Source organism: Echinops telfairi, unplaced genomic scaffold (assembly GCF_000313985.2).
Source record: "Echinops telfairi isolate 266 unplaced genomic scaffold, ASM31398v2 ScPeMD7_3533;HRSCAF=4204_1, whole genome shotgun sequence".
Lineage (NCBI taxonomy): Eukaryota > Metazoa > Chordata > Mammalia > Afrosoricida > Tenrecidae > Echinops > Echinops telfairi.
Window position 1 is genome coordinate 7384288 of NW_022107432.1, and position 16999 is coordinate 7401286.

Below are 16999 nucleotides of genomic sequence, written 5' to 3' on the forward strand. Positions count from 1 at the left end.
GGGGGGGGGATACTGCTAAAAAGCCCGTTAACCTGTCTAAGGTGAGTGAGACAGTGCAGAAAGCTATGGTGAGTTGCCAGCTGCTTTTCTTGAATGCCTCAAGGAGGCTTACAGGCTGCACACCCCAATTGACCCAGAGGCCCCTGAGAAGTGCCGGGCCATTAATATAGCTTTTGTAGCTCAGTCAGCCCCAGACATCCAAAAAAAACTTCAAAAGCTTGACGGGTTTGAGGGAAAAAATCTTAGTGAGTTAATAGAGATAGCCCAAAAAGTTTATAAAAACAGGGAGGATCCATCAGTAACTGATACATGGCAGATAGTGGCTGCTTTTAAAAAAGAAAAAGAAAAAAAAAAACATGGTCTCCTAAGGGAGGGAGTGAAAACAGGCCAGATAACCGGCTCCAAAAAGATCAGTGTGCTTATTGCAAACACATGGGACATTGAAATTTTTTTTAAAGTTCCAGTTTTACTAACACAAAGTGATGACTAGGGTCGTCAGGGCTCCAAAAATTCAGGCCCCCAGGAGCCCAGGCTAACTTTAAATGTAGGGGGCCACCCTGTAAACTTCTTAGTGGATACTGGTGCAACCTTCTCCATACGAAAAGAGACTCAAGGACTCTGTCCTCCACACAAACGTCTATTGTTGGAGCCACCAGAAAGTCTAACGCCTATCCGTGGACTACAGCCAGGGTCACCGACTTAGCCTGCAGCACAATCACCCATTCCTTCCTGGTCACGCCTGACTGCCCGGACCCATCGCTGGAGTGGGATTTGTTACATAAATTAAATGCCGTCATTTCATGTAACTCCATGGACAAAGCGGTATCTGTGAAAATAAACGCAGGGTAGGAGTAGGATACTGCCGTTTGTGGATACTTGGTTTTGCAGAAATCGCCAAACCTCTGCATGAGAACACCAAAGGAGAGGGGCAGGAAGTAATAAACCCCCTGAGCGGGAGGCTGCCTTTAAAAAGCTGAAAGGGGCCCTCTTGTCAGCCCCAGCCTTGGCTCTTCCAGACCTGCAGAAGCTGTTTGAACTGTTCGTGGCAGAAGGTAAGGGGGTAGCCAAGGGAGTTCTTACGCAGCGCCTGGGACCGCGGAGAAGACCCGTGGCCTTCATGTCTAAAAAGCTGGACCCAGTGGCCGCCGGCTGGCCAGGATGTATGCGAGCCATAGCGGCCACTGCAGTGCTGCTAAAAGAAGCTTCAAAGCTCACACTGGGCCAGGACATTAGTCACAGGAGGGCACTCAGTCGAGAGCCTGCTAAGAAGCCCTCCTGACCGCTGAATGACCAATGCCCGGGTGCTCCAGTACCAGGTACTGTTGCTCAATCTGCCCAGTGTCCAGTTCTCCAAAACAGCTCCCCTCAACCCGCACAACCCTGTTCCCAGACGAGGCTGGGGAGGAGCCAATCCACAACTGTGTGGAGACCTTGGAAACCATCTCCAACGTCCGATGTAGCCCTGACGTCTACAGACCTGGAGCTCTTCTCAGACGGCAGCAGCTTCGTAAAGGATGGCGTCTGGCAGGCAGGAGCTGCGGTCACCACGGAAACTGAGGTACTGTGGTCCACCTCCCTGCCCCCGGGGACCTCAGCCCCAAAGGCAGAACTTATCGCCCTGACACAGGCACTCAAGCTGGGAAAAGAAAGATCCGTTAATATATGGGCAGATCGCCATTATTCTTTTGCTACTGCTCATTTACATGAAGCCCTTTATCAAGAAAGGGGACTGCTAACCTCCAAAGGAAAGAAAATTAAGCACAATGCTGAAATATAAGATCTCCTTCGAGCCTTGTGGGAGCCTAAGCGTCTCGCTATAATCCATAGCAAGGCCCATCAAAGAGGAGACTCAAAGGTGATCAAAAGCAACAACCTGGCTGACCAGGCAGCCAAGAAGGCAGCATTGGCATCACCAAAGCCAGTAATGGGACTGGCACAAGCAGAAGGTAAGTGGCCTCTTATCTTGTTCCAGCCAAACCTGCCTACTCGCCCCTGCTACTCAAAAGGGGAACAGGAACTGGCACAATAGCTAGTAAAAAGGCTAGTAAAATAGCTTGTGTTGAGGACCCTGATGGGTGGCTGATTCTCCCTGAGCGCCACACGTTGGTCCCTGAGGCAAATGGCAGGGAAGTGGTGGATGGATCACTTGCATGAAACCACCCATTTGGGAGGAACCAAACTCTACTCATACCTGTCTAAACAATACAAAATTCCAAACCTCCAAAAGTGGACACAGGTGACTGCCGAAAAATGCCTCACCTGCGCCCAAGTAAACAACCCCCACAGAACATGCCAGCCACCCCAGCCGCGAGAGCGAGGGCATGTCAATACTGGGAAGTGGACTTTACTGAGGTAAAGCCAGGACTGTATGGTTATAAATATCTGCTGGTCTTTGTAGCTACCTTCTCTGGTTGGACAGAGGATTTCCCAACCAAGGCAGAAATGGCCACCATGGTATGCAAACTGCTGTTAACTGAGATCCTCCCTAGATTTGGCATTCCTTTGTGCAATGGCTCTGATAATGGCCCTGCCTCCGTGGCACAAATTTCTAAAATTATAAGTACAATTTTATGTATTAACTGGAAGCTCCATTGTGCCTATCGGCCCCAAAGTTCAGGTCAAGTGGAGGGAATAAATAGAACCTTAAAAAAAAGTATTAACTAAATTATGCACAGAAACTGGCAGAAACTGGGTAAGACTTTTTCCTTTTGCTTTAAAGTGTGTCCGTTGTACCCCTTACCTTGAAAACCTTGCACCTTATGAAATTATGTATGGTAGGCCACCTCCCTTCTTACCTAGGGTGGGAATGGAGCAGTTGGCTCACCTCACTAATATTGAACTTTTAAAGTCTACACAGGCTGTACAGAAAATCCGCAGCACTAACAATGCTTTGTTAAGCCGCCTGCACCATCCAGATACCGCAGAAGATCCTGGATCAGAGCAGTTGCATGGATCGGGACCCTTCCATGACCTAACCCCAGGCGACTGGGCCTGGGTCAAGCAGCACAAGACCCCTACGCTCAAGCCAAGGTGGGCTGGGCAGTACCAGGTAATTCTTACCACTCCCATGGTGGTAAAGGTTGCAGGCAAGTTGCCATGAATCCACTTCACCCATGTAAAAAGAACCATGGTGGGGCACGCCCCCAAGCAATGGACCATACAGAAAATGGACAACCCGCCCAAGGAAAAGCTACGAACGCTGCCTTAATTGAACTAATCCTGCTGTGCAGTATCGGGGTTGACGCCAATCCCCATCGACAGTAACCGTACATTTGGACCCTAACAGACTTTACTACCAGCACTATCATAAACACCAGCGCTCCCACCGTGCTTGCCCCCACCTTTAAGTTTGATTTATGTACGCTGTTTAAGCAAAAAATAGCAATTGACCCCATTTCACAGTATGGCTATGGGGGAGGGTGGTCGGTCCTTTAAGAGTTTATGGGTGTAAGGATGCAGAGACAGAATGGTTGCTGCAAACAACAGATATATACGCGTGCCCAGCCGACAGTGGTCCTTCATGCCAGTCTAACACCAAGTTCATTGTGCCAAATGGGGATGTGAAACTATGGTGGCTGGGAGCTGGGAGCCTAACCATAAAGACGCCTATTCCCATTTTGGAGAAGAGGACATTGTCACTGGTCTGTATGCCATAAAGGGCTTGCAACCCTGTAAAGCGCAGGTTACAAACCACCAATCACCAGAATGAGTAACTGGAAAAACCCGGGAAGTTAAATTATATGTCAGTGGACCGGATCCTGGTGTTATAGTCACGATTCAAAAGCAGCTTGCTCCTACAAAACCTGCCCGGCCTCTTGGACCCAACAGGTTCTAAATCCTCCTCCTGTAAAACCCAGGCCTACACCCCCGCCTCATGTTACCAGGACTTAAACCACCGAAGAAACCTCCACGCATAGCCCAGAGCCTGAGAAAGCCAAAGTAAACTCCCCCATGTTAGCAGAAGTAAAAACCATAGAAATCTTCTTTGCTTTTATAAGTGCCACTAACCCAAATTTCACCAGTGATTGTTGGCTATGTCTTAACCTGGCACCACCCTACTTTGTAGGAATTGGATCTAACGATATCTCCTCAGTAGCCAACATCACACTGTCCGATTATAACAATAACAGTTGTGTGTGCAGGTGGAAGGAAGCCACGAAAGGTCTGCTCCAACCCTGGAAGTCTTACAAGGGAAAGGACTCTTACCAAACCAGCAGGAAAACCCAGCAGTAGAATCAGTATTGTGCCAGTGTTTCTGTTATACCCAGTTCCAAGGAGCTCTTTCTGTTAGTAGTCCCGCCAGGAATGTGGTTTGCTTGTTCTACTGGAATCACTTCCTGCTTATTCTCTACAACCTTACTCGCCTCTAACCATAATGGACTTTGTATATTAGTTCATATTTTACCCCAAGTATTTCTGTATTCTGGGGAGGCTGGGTGGCAGCATTTTAACACTTATTCCAGAGTCAAAAGAGCCCCATATTGTTTCCTTTACTTGTGGGACTAGGTATAGCAGGGTCAGCATCAGTCGGAACGGCAGCCTTAATACAAGAAAATGAAAATTATAAAATTTTAAGTCGGCAGATTAATAATGATTTACTGGATTTAAAGAAGTCTGTCAGTTATCTAAAAAAAAAACACCCTCAATTCCCTTGCTGAAGTAGTATTACAAAACAGGCGAGGATTGAACCTTTTATTTCTTAAGTATGGCTCTGGGTAAAACTTGCTGCTTTTATGCCAACCATTCAGGAATAATCAAAAAGAGCTTGTGGCCCGCTAATCATCAATAAATTAGTGCAGTTTGTACAAGACCGAGTACAATCGGTCAAGTTGTTGGTACTAAGTAAATCGTATGAGCAGTTAGCCCAGAGTGAACCTCCGCCACAGTCCTATGAGCGCTCGCACCTGGAAGATTCACAGGTGTAACAACCACAGGGAGGAATGTGATAGTTAGCTAAGTGGAACCATCTTGTAGCAGTCTCCATTTTGTATCAAGCTATTTGATACAAGAAATTCCTCTGAGGTTAAGGTCAAGCAAACATTTGCCAGAAAATAGCAGCTGCAAGATAAGGCCACACATCTATCTCACAGAAAAAAAAGTTTTAAAATGTCAAGGCTAACTGCAAGGTCTGCTTCTGTACTTACTTGCTTGCCCAACTGCAAAGCTCCCATTGTTTACCCCACCCTATAAAAACCCAAGTCTGTGAGCAATCAGGGCCAGCTCTCCCTCTCCTCGGAGGGCTGGTCCCCGCGCAGGTTCTTTTTTTCTCTTTTCTGTCCCCCTTTAATAAACTGTTTTCTTCTTACCAGACTGAGTTGTTCTTGTCCGGTTCATGTACAACAGGTAGCTAGATAGGGAGTGGTCCCTCTCTATGCCAAGGCGCCCCCGACAGGAGGTTGCTGCAGAGAATCAGGCGAGGCCAGCAATCATGAAGGCTAGCGGGCATGCGCAAATACAGGCCTTTGAGACAGGAAGCCGGACATTTGGAAGGGCCCCAATCTAGGCCAGGTGGGCTTAATTCAGCCAATTGCGTCAATCAGTATCGTTGACCACGCGTCCCAGCGGAGGGCTCTGAAAAAGGCAGAATCAAGACCCCACCCCCCTCTTTTCCAGCGGGTCCTTGGAGGAAATGCGGTTTCTCTGGTCTCAGGTCCCCACGTGTGGATGTGAAGTAACCTGGGGGTGCCCGTGTTCTTCACTATAAAACCTGAAACTTCTTCTATTCTTTGTGAAACTCACTCGGATCACAAACCAGGCTTCGGTGTGAAAGACATGCCTAAGACGGAGGCATGTCCCACCCAAGAAACCTAACATCTTCTCCAGAAAGTTCTCCCTGACCCCTTCGATACTGAATTAAATAAATATCTCATCCATGTATTCTCTTACCTCCCTCCTAGTAAGCCAAACCCAATCATTGCGGTTGGTGCCGACTCAGAGCAAACCTAGCGGACAGGGTGCAACGGCACTGTCACTGTTAGTGGGAATGGAGGGTCCCTTCTTTCTCCAAGGGGCTTAGCAACTGGTGGTGGTGGTGGTAGGTTTCTGGATGGGGTCACCTCGGTTCTTGCTTCCTCAGGCCGAAAGACTCACCCAAACAGAAGCACTTTTTGTGATCCATGGCACTGTTACGAGGAGAAGGGAAGTGTCAGGTCTTGCAGTCTCAAGAAGTACATGCTCTTTCGAGAAAGTGAATAAAGCTGTTCAGGACTGGAGCAGGAGTCCGTGACTGAATGCAAAACAGCAAAAAACAAAAAAATCTTGTGGGACGAATACAAGAATAGGAACATAAAACCATGCTGGCAGAAACAGAAAAATCCCAGGGGCCACAAGAGAGGCGTGAGGGAGGTCGAGAGTGGTGCATGTGGGCCGGCTCACAGGAGAGGTGCCCACCCTCCAGCTGGCAAGCATGCCCTGAAAGAAGGGAGGCCTGCCCCAGGGCTGCTTTTATCTCTTGGACTGGAGGTATTAGCCAACCTTATTGGCTGAGTTTAAGCGCACCTGGGTGATGTCATACTGCTGGTGCCTGAGGTGGGGTGTGCCTAGGTAGCTTCTGTGTGAGCCTTGGGGGCTGGTGTTTGATTTGAGCATGCTCAGTTTGGATTTGTTCCCATCGGTGTCTAATGTGTGTCTGATTTCCCACCAGACCCTTTATTGTGGCATGACAGCTAATCTTCATTTAGTGCAGGCATTAGGGAATAGTTTCAGACTTATAGATCACAGCCCAAATCATAACCACTACCGCACCAGGGCTCCGGACACATGCACAGTAAGTGGTTAGATGTTTGTGTTGTCACTTACTCCTATAGACAGAATTCGTGCTAACAGAATTCTGAGGCCCATAAACCATAAATCATAAACCATTATAATATAAATCAACTCTATCCAAACTAACTCATACCGATTGGACAGCCAAGAATGGCCTCTGTGGGTTTCAGAGAGTGGACTCTACTGGGACAGAAAGCCTCATCTTTCCCCCTTGGAGCAGCTGGTGATTTCAGATTGCTGGCCTTGCAGTTAGCCCAGCCCTTAACCACTTCACCACCAGGGCTCTCGATATGGTCACTAGGCTACCAACTACTATACCGAGCATGGCAAATGCAAAGGAAATGCATCACATCAATCACCAAAAATGAACATTTAAAGATCGGAAAGCAATTCTGCCAGTGAAAGGATATCTACTGGCTTACCAGCAAGGGTAGTTAATAAAACTATTATTCAAATCTACAGAGACCTAGTCAATTAATATGGCCCTTCTAGCTAATTTCTTAGGTGAGTATTAGAATTCTGGATTCTGTGTCTGTGGCTAGAATCCAATTTAGGAAGGGGTTATTTGCTTTGCTAATAGACCGGATTAAGGTGGGATTAAGTCTTGCCCTTCACAGAGGATGTGAGCCAAGTCACACCCTTTGTTTCTGCATCAACTGGATGGCAGTGAGTGCTGGGTTGGGTATCCCATCTAATGGAGCTCTCAACTTTGGCAAAAAAGCCCAGACCCAGAAACTTTAAAATGCTAAGAGGAGTTTTCATATGCTAATCAACCCCAGGCCTCCTGACCTTTTGAGATGCAAACAGTCAGTAGTACTCTATATATGTAGAGGGGATACCAGAAAACTTACTGGAATTCAGATTCCCATCTTTCCAAGTGAGTTACTTTTGGAAGACATGGGGAATCAAAAGAGAATTATATTTAGAAACCCTTAGGATGAAAAAAGCCTTACCAGCCAGCCAGTCTGGCCTCAGTATGTCTTACTTCCCACATGCTTATCCAGCAAAGTTAAAGGTTTCCACAAGAGATTCTCCAGAACTTCCATCAGGGGTCGCAAGGGGTTCTGAGAAATGTAGTTCCATGGCATTGTCACAGACTCGGCGCATGCTCTGTCCAAATCTCTACCTTCACTCCCTGGCCCTATCGCGTTTATAGGGTTTCCCTTGTTGTATTTCCTTATTACTTCTCTCTATATAAATTTACACCTGTACATTATCTGTGGTTAACATTTAGGAGGACAATCCCATATAAAAACATAGTTATCTTGTAATCCACAAAGCACTCAAATACAGTTAAGTTACTGTGAGAGTGTTTTCTGGTGGCCAGACGTCTAATAAACTCAGTTATCTGTCTCTCCGTTTGACTAGTTATTGATCGAGTTGATTGTTCCTGAGCAAGGATTCCACATTTAGAGATAACATGAACCACATAGAGGATTTTCAATAAATATTGATTGGATAAATATATATTATGCCAGAATATTCTTCCTCTAATTTGCTTAAATTATCTTCCTTATAAACTGATAACTGATCAGCACAGTTCTAGTTGCATTTGATCTTGATGATATAAATCCCTCGTGGTATAGTGGTTAAAGCACCAAGCAGCTAACTAAAAGGTGAGTGGTTCAAATCCATCAACCTCTCTGGAGGGAGAAAGGTGTGGCAAGCTGCTTGTGTGCAGATTACAACCTTGGAAACCCTATGAGATGGCTCTCCCCTGTCCTGTAGAGTCGCCATGAGTCAAAATCAACTGGACAGCAATGGATTTTTTTCCTTTGGGCATATTTGTTTTAAGGGAAGTATTAAGAATGGATGGCCTTTGTTACTAGTTACTTAATGATTTTTCTGCTAAGTGATTTGCATGACAGAACAATATCTGTTACTTGGCATCTTGGCACTATTAGAGTAAAAAGATCCAGATTTGATGGAAAGTCTAATTTTAAAATGTTTGGGCCTTCATACCCCTTATTTAATGTTGTAAATGTCTTTAAATTGTAATTGAATAAGGGTGTCCTGATGAGAAAATGACAGAGAATAAAATAAACGAATCAGGTGATTAGGTTGATGATGATTGACTACTATCCCTAACCTGACACTAACCAGTTGTTTTCCTGCTCTAGGAAGTGGTCTAGACATTCCTTCCAATAGTTTTGGTATTCACACAATTCATTAGCCCATAATCTCCAACTGAATAAGGAGGTGCTGCCTAATCTCGCCAATACAGTCTATTTATGAAAAAGTAGATGTCTACTACATCAGAGAACTTGGAATTAATAGCATTGAGAAAAAAATTGATGAATAGTCTAGTCTTGGAACTCTTGAAATAGTATGTACTTTTGTTTAACCTGGTCTTCGATAAAGAAGTTCTTTAGGTTGGTAATAACACTGCCCTTGGCAATCTTCCTTCTATTCTCCCATGAAAATGTGCACATAACTCTCTGTTCCATCCATGGGGAAATGCCTTACCACGAGTGTCACAAGATAAACAATGACGGGAAAAGGAACAAAGACAGTCCATGTAATCAGCAAATTATGAATGACTTTCAGCTCCTATTACAACAAATAAAAGGTGATTCGGCCAAATTCACTCTGAAAGACGGGGGGGAGCTTAGCTGTGGAAGTATAGGATGCCAGAGGTGCTGTCTCACACGCCTCTGAGATGCCTCCCTTTCACATCATACTCAGCCTCTGCTAAGTCCATTGTGTTCATCCTGGTGGCAAAGAAGCTTTCCAAAGCTAATAGTTGCAAGAACTTATATGCTTTCCAGATCATACACCTATGGAAATGTTTTACAGTTAGTGATTTTCAGTGAAGTATACAAATTTATGAATGAATGAAGAGAAGCGAAATGGAATTTTCTTTCCAATTAATTTGCAACCAACCAAATCAGTTGCCTTCACGTCAGTTGTGATCAATGGCAGCGCTGTGTGTTCCAAAGTAAGGAGAGTTTTCATGCCTATGGCCTTTAGGATGCTAATCACCAGGGATTTCTTCTCAGGCTCCTTCTGGGATGTTAGAACTGCCAACCTTTCAGTTAAGGTTTGTGATCCTCAGGAACCTAAAAGTAGTTTGAAATATGGCTGATCTATTCACATTCATCCCAAGGTGGGATGGCAGTCACTGACAGAAGACATTGCCTGGTGTGTGGTGTTGGAAATAGTACACAGTATACAGAGGAAATAACTGCTGTCAAATTAAATTATGCCTGGCAATACGTGGAGAAACTATAGTTTGGAGAAACCACATGCAGAAACGATGCCTTGAGGGGAGGGAGCTTAGTGGACATGAAGAGGAACAGGATGGTCAGTGTGACGCTGTAAAATAACTCGTGAAAACGACCTAAAATCTCTACCTCAGTTGATCTCCAGATCATAAAGTGCTCTCTCTTCAAGAACTGAATCCAACTGGTTTAAGAGGCATGCACAGCAAGGACACTGGTGACCCCCCATAAACTCAAACTCACTGCCACGACTCAATTCTGATTCCTGGCGACCCTGCAAGTCAGGGTAGAACTGTCCCTGTAGGTCTCTGAGAGTGTTGCTCCTCACCTGAGTGGAAAGCCTTCTCTTTCCCCAGGAGGAGCTGGCGGTGGTTTGAAGCTGCTGGTTTTTCGGTAAGCAGCCCAATGTCTAACCCACTACATGACAGGTCTCCCTGTTGGAGCTGGCCCAGCACTACCAATGGCTTAAACTAAGAATAAAGAAGTCATGTGCATATCCAACCAGTTATGCTAAGTATCCAAACACCCTTGTTACAGTCTCCAATGTAAAAATTCAGCCTCCAAAATGCTTCAATGTCAAGCATGTACCCACTAAACAAGCAGGCCAAGAATTAGCTCTTAAAAGTCCAACAACCAGTGGTAGGTTTTAGCAAGTTGCAACAGGTGTAGCAGAACCCACTGTTAAAAGGGCACTTATAGTCAGGGTTCTCTCTAATGCAGAAATCACAAATTGACCTTCTTTAACTTTCATCTGTGCAACAGCGTATTGTAAGTGCCCACAGTAATGTCAATTCTGTCAATAAGTATAAAAATTAGATGGCACTATACTTGTAGTAAAAGTGAGGATGCCAATTAGGAAGCAATATAAAAGGATGTTAAATAACAGGAGTTTTTTTTGTTTTGGTCAGGTATTATTTAATATTCTTCATTAGTATTTGAAAACTCTCTTATAATCCAGTTTTGTATACCTTTCTTGTTTTTCTTATTGCAGTATTAACTCTAAGGAATAATAATAATAAATTACATTCCAGTTTACATTATTTTATACTTAAAAAGGTCATTAGGGCAATGGACTAGCTGTTAAATTATTTGAATCCCACCATTGCATACGATTCTATACACTGCTTAAATCAGAAACTGGGACCCACACACTGCTTCTTCACCAAGGGATCGCCTTACAAAACCCGTTAATGTCATATGCTCACAGAGACCTTGCTGCCTCCGGCATCTCTCCTGTCCATCGCTACCACAGGTCTCCATTCTTGGATACATGCCTTAATGCAATTCAGACCTTCTAGTCCAGTCTTCTTGCTCACACCCAGCTCTGGAAACTGATTTCTCTAGAGTGTAATACCCTCCACTCAACTATGTTGATGATACATAATCATTCTCAATGTAAGATCAATTTGCACAAAGCCTCATTTCTCTAATAAGATATTCGCAGAGATGGGTAAATAGAAGGACTAATTTCCTGCATTTCGTCAGCATCTTTTTTTGCGTAACGTGATGGTATTTTACAAAGTGATAACTGGTAGGACATCGTTACAGTGCTCAGCTGCTAAAGATTGACAGTTCAAACTCACCAGCTCCTGCATGCCTGGACAATACAGCAGTCTGCTTCCATAAGGATCACAGACTTGAACGCTGTCGAGCAGTTCTGCTCTCTCCTGCAGGGTCAGAAGAGTTGGGATTGTCTGCATGACAATGGATTAGCACGCAGAAGTACAAAGAAGGAAAGAGGACCTGCTTGTATTGTTGCGGTGGTTATTGCTAGCTGTCCTCAAGCCAGTTCTGACTCCGGGTGGCCCCATGTTCAACAGAAAAAAATACCACCCAATCATGAGGCATCTTCACCAACAATTTTTCTTCAGTCTTCCTTATTCAATGTCCAAATTGCACACGCACTGGAGGTACTTGAGAATACCATGGCTGAAGGGCACCTGAGTCTTCAAAGCGACATCCTTTGTCTTCAACATTTTAAAACGGTCTTGTGCAGCAAATTTCTTGACTGCTTTTTCCATGAGCATACACTTTGGGTCTAAGCAAAATGAAATCTTTGACAGCTTTGATCTTTTCTGCATTTATCAAGATATTGTCCACTGGTCCAATGGTATAGATTTTGGCATAGACAAGACAGTGATTCATCAGCTTGTTGAAACACTTCAACTGATATTCTGTCAGTGCTTTAGTCTTGTTTATCATTAATTCTTTCCATGAAGCTTGGCCTTTTTCCTCCAGTATCACTGTGGACTTTTCCCTTCAGTATCACTGGTTCTTGGTCAAATTAGGCACCATATGTTTATTTCTAAGTGTTTTGTTGTGCATTTGCCATAAATCCAAAAGCCAAACTCACTGCCACTGAGTAGATTCTGCCTCATCGCCACCCTGTAGGCCAGGACAGAACTGCCCCTATGGGTCTCCAAGATTGTAACTCTTCAGGAGTTGAAAGCTTCATCTAGCTCTCGTGGAGCAACTAATGATTTCAAACTGCTGACCTTATAGTGAGTAGCCTCACGAGTCACCCAGTAAGCCACCAGGGCTCCTGGCATTTATCATATTCAATTTATTTCTTACAAAATCCCTTGAGGGTAGCATTAATATTCCTTTCTTCTTTTCAACATTAGAAACTTGTGCTCAGAGATGAATCAACTACTTGGTTCAAACTGCCACAGTTTGGTATTCAAATCCAGGTCAGATAGGTTCTTATGTCCCTAAATACTCTATGCTGTCCTTGCTGTCCCCCTAAAAGCCAGCTATCTAGTAGTGACTCGTGATATTCCACTCAAAGATATAAATCTTCTTCACAGATTGAAAAAGGAGAAATACTCCACACATACACATTCAGATGCACATTTGTTGAAAACTGTTAGGAGTCCCTTTGTGGTCTTCAGTTGAGCTCTAGGGCTTCAAGATGCAGATCAAGCCCCAGATTTGTAGCTCTTTTCTCTTTGTTCATTATTTTATAGAGCTTCCAGTGTATTTCTGAGAGTTTTTAATATTCACCTTTGTTAATTTTGTCCCAAACCCCTCTAGGAGGTTTCTTGGATCATAAACAGCTTTCTATATGTTCACATCAAATAGTATTGACTAAATATTTGGCCCCAATCCTTACTTCTGGAACTACATGATAAATTAAATGTCCTATATATACAAACCCAAAACCCTGGTGGTGCGGTGGGATACATTATGGGTTGCTAACCTTAAGATCAGGGGTTCAAATCCACTAGCTGCTCTGCAGGAGAAAGATGAATCTGTTTGCTCCTGTCAAGATTTATAATCTGAGAAATCCTAAGTAGCAATTCTCCTCTGTCCTATCGGGTCCTAATGCCAAAACTGACTCAATGGCGATGGTTTTTTACACATAAAAAGAGTCTCCGCTATAAGCAAGAACATGAACTGTGAAAACTGAATTCTTTCTGCTTATATGAATATCCTATCCCTTTCCCTCCTGAGAACTTAATAGAAAAAAGGTATCCTCATTTTTAATTTTAATCATTTGATGTATGAATAAATCTTTCCTCTCCCCAGATAATCCTAGTGTGTCCAGCTTTACAAACAAGCTATGACACCAAAGTGCCAGGCCTTATTTGCCTTTGAAAGGTAAACACCTACACTGAGGTCAGCCAAATCGAGCCGGAATCCTCAGGACCTGTCATTGGTGTTGGTGGCTGTGGGGTCCTTCCAACTCCTAGTGACCCCTTGCATGTTGACTAGAACTGCTCCATAGGCTTTTCATGACCTGGAGGAGCACATCACCTAAATTCCAGAGGTGCCACTTGGTTTGTGTTAGTCAGGGTAAACTAGAGCAACAAATCCAGGGAGACTCATGTGTGTAATAGAGAACTTAATATCAAAGAGTAGTTGTATATTAAGAAAACATCCCAACCCAGTCCATATCAAGTCCATAAATCTGATATTAGCCCACATGTCCAATCCCAATCTAGAAGCTCCTCTTCAGAGTCACGCAACACATGCAATGACGCTGAATACAGGAAGATCACAGGCCAGTGGGTGGAAAGTCTTATGGATCCAGTGGTGATGGAAGCATCTCAGCGCTGGTGTGAGTTTCCATGTGGCTCCTCTAGCTCCCGGGCTCTAGAGTGGCTCCATGTGTCTTATCAGCAGGAAGACAGAGCAGAGAGCGAGGGTGCATCTGCCCTCCAGTGAGCAATTGGAGGTCATCAAGTTGTGACCTGATTGACAGGTTAGACTCCCTCTTTGCAACTTGACAGGAGATTATGTAACTGCGACTTGGGGTCTTCTAATTGCCAAATTTTGGCCAGTAGTCCAGCCCTTAGCCATTTAGTTTCACCACCTGGGATACTGTTATTAACTATATACACTCTTTCCATTACTTGCAAGTTTACACTTAGGTCTCAAGTGTCCCCATATTTGTTCAGAAAGCTTCAACTTTACGAGAGCACAAAAACAATTTATTTACATTTCATAATTTCACATTGAATAATAAGTCTTTGTTAACCTATCTGTTCTGCTTATTATTTTAATCCCTCTCTGTGATGAACTTATTAAAATAACAAATGAAGAGCCTTCTCGTTCCAGAACACACTAGCACTTAGTGCATAGTATATGCTTTGCAAATAGGAGAACCTTGTGTGGTGATGTGAAATTACTTTCTCATGGCTCACCTGTCCATGTCTTTGTAACTCCCACCAAAATGATTTGGCAGGAGCAGGCAAACAGGGAGTGTGAAACACTAATCGAAAGGATTAGTCAGTTTTGCCATTCCACGGGGTATATAAATTAGCCTTCTCAGAAGCAAGAGGAGAGAGAACCCCATGACCATAAAGAAAGAAGAGCAAACAGCACAGCACATGCATGGTCACTCTCTGAAGAGGGGGAGCCAGCAGCAACACCAAAGGCCACAGCACCACGGTCCTGAGCCAGAGCAGAGGACAACTGCTGAGACGATGAGACAGACCACAGGAGCACCACTGGGGCTTTGAGGCAGAGGTTCAGGCTTCCTGGCCTATAAAACGTGGCAGAGACCCAGGAACTCAGCCAGAGCTGAGAGGATAAGGACCAGAGAGAGACATGTCTGCCAGTGATGGCATGGATGAAAAGTGGCAAAGAAAACAAAGGAACTGTGTCCTTAGCATTGTGCAGCCTGCTAACTTCTCTATTTAAGCCCATAATTGTGACTATTGTTATTGTTTGTGAGTTCTATGAGGTCATTGAGACAAATTAGCAAATACAGCAAGAGGGTGGAGGCCATTGGCTGTGGCCTGGGGTGAAGTCAGGGTCTCCTCTCTTGTATAACCAGACAAATTGGACGCGACAGCCACACCATTCCCTCACCTCATATCCTGATTTTGTCTGACATTTCCTAATTTACTTCTGTTTTCCCAATACAGTTTTTCTCCATTTCAAATGGCCTTGAGCAAATGGATATCTTCAGGAATGCTGCATATACTTATGTACGTTGCATATCCAATTCAATCACCTTTTTATCCTGTCTCTCTCCACCTCCTCATGCACACATGTACAACCACATGCAAACACAAACACATCTGTATGAACCGTTTGAGGGTAAGAGGTAGATGTCATTACTCATTAATCTTCAACATGTCTGAAGAAAATGACTTAAGAACATTTTCTTATACAACTTCCAGTAAAATAACCAAATTCAAGTAATTTAGCATGGCTTTACAAATATTCCCTAAGAAGCACACATTGAGAGTCTCCTTGCTGTCCAAATAATGCATGTTCTTGCGCTGCTTTTTATTTTGTTTAGTTTTTCCTGCAGATCCAGTCTCCAATCCAGTGCACACACAGAATTTAGGTGACAGGTCTCTTTTGTTTTCTCTAATCTGGAATAGTTTCTCAGTCTTTCATGATATTGATCTGGCAAATATTTTAATGGCTCCCCTTTCACTCTCAAAAGTGTCCTGGTTTAGACAATAAATTATATGACACCTTATTTATAAGTGTTAGGAGACATTGCTCCATGAATAATTTTAAGTTGCTGCACAGTCCAGGCTTTCTGAGCACACAGCATTGGCACCTGAGTAAAAGGATGATTAAACAGCAACCTTAAAGTAGAAATCTTCAGAAAGATACCAAGATATAAGTAACAATACAGGGGAGTGCAGCTGACAGCTTCCCATTGTCTCCCCAGTGGTTTTTTTTTTTACATTTCAGAGCAAAGGTTCACTTCTTTCCTGGCTGGGAGGCTGGCAGACCACACACACACACACACACACACACACACACACACACACACACACACCCCCCTACCACCACCACCACCACCACCACCACCCCCCTCCATAGAAACTCCGAGTTTCCTGGTTCAGGGTCCCTCTCCTGGTCTTGGCAAACAGATACCTTCCTTACTACATTGTCCTCAGGGAATTGGGACATGGAGGCTGATGCAAGATGCCCCATGAGTAAAAGTTCTGTTCTCGGATCTAGAGGTCTGGGTTTTCTTTCAGTACGTACACAACAGTGGCTTGCGGGTGTGTTCAATTACAAGTAGCCTAGCACTACATTCTGCTATGCCCTGGGAGTAGCTGAGGGCACTTTGGGGCTCTACACCAGAGTCCTCTCTTGAATAAACTCACTTGTTCCACTTTTCTCTGCCTCGGTCTGAATCTTGTCCCTTTGCCCGAATCCTTTCTTGTGAGCAGGGGTGGGGATGGGGGGGTGGGGGGATCTACCAAATGGGGAGTAACTCAAAATCTTGAGTCTCATCCTGCTAATATAGCAGCATTCCAGATCTTTCCATGTTAGACTTAATATTTTGTCACTATGCATTTTATCTAAACTACATTAAGTGACACCAAAGGAAGAGGTCTGATCCCTGACCAGAAATACCTCGTGATGGAAATAGACCTAAACTAAAGCACCAGGAAGAAGAGTTGACACGTGCTTTGGAAAACACTGGACTGTGTCAATAAGGAAAACAGAAAAATCACCTCAATGAATGAGAATAAGGCAAGGCTTTTTGGAGAGGGTGATAAAGAGGTCGAACTCCCAAGTAAGGTAAGAGAATT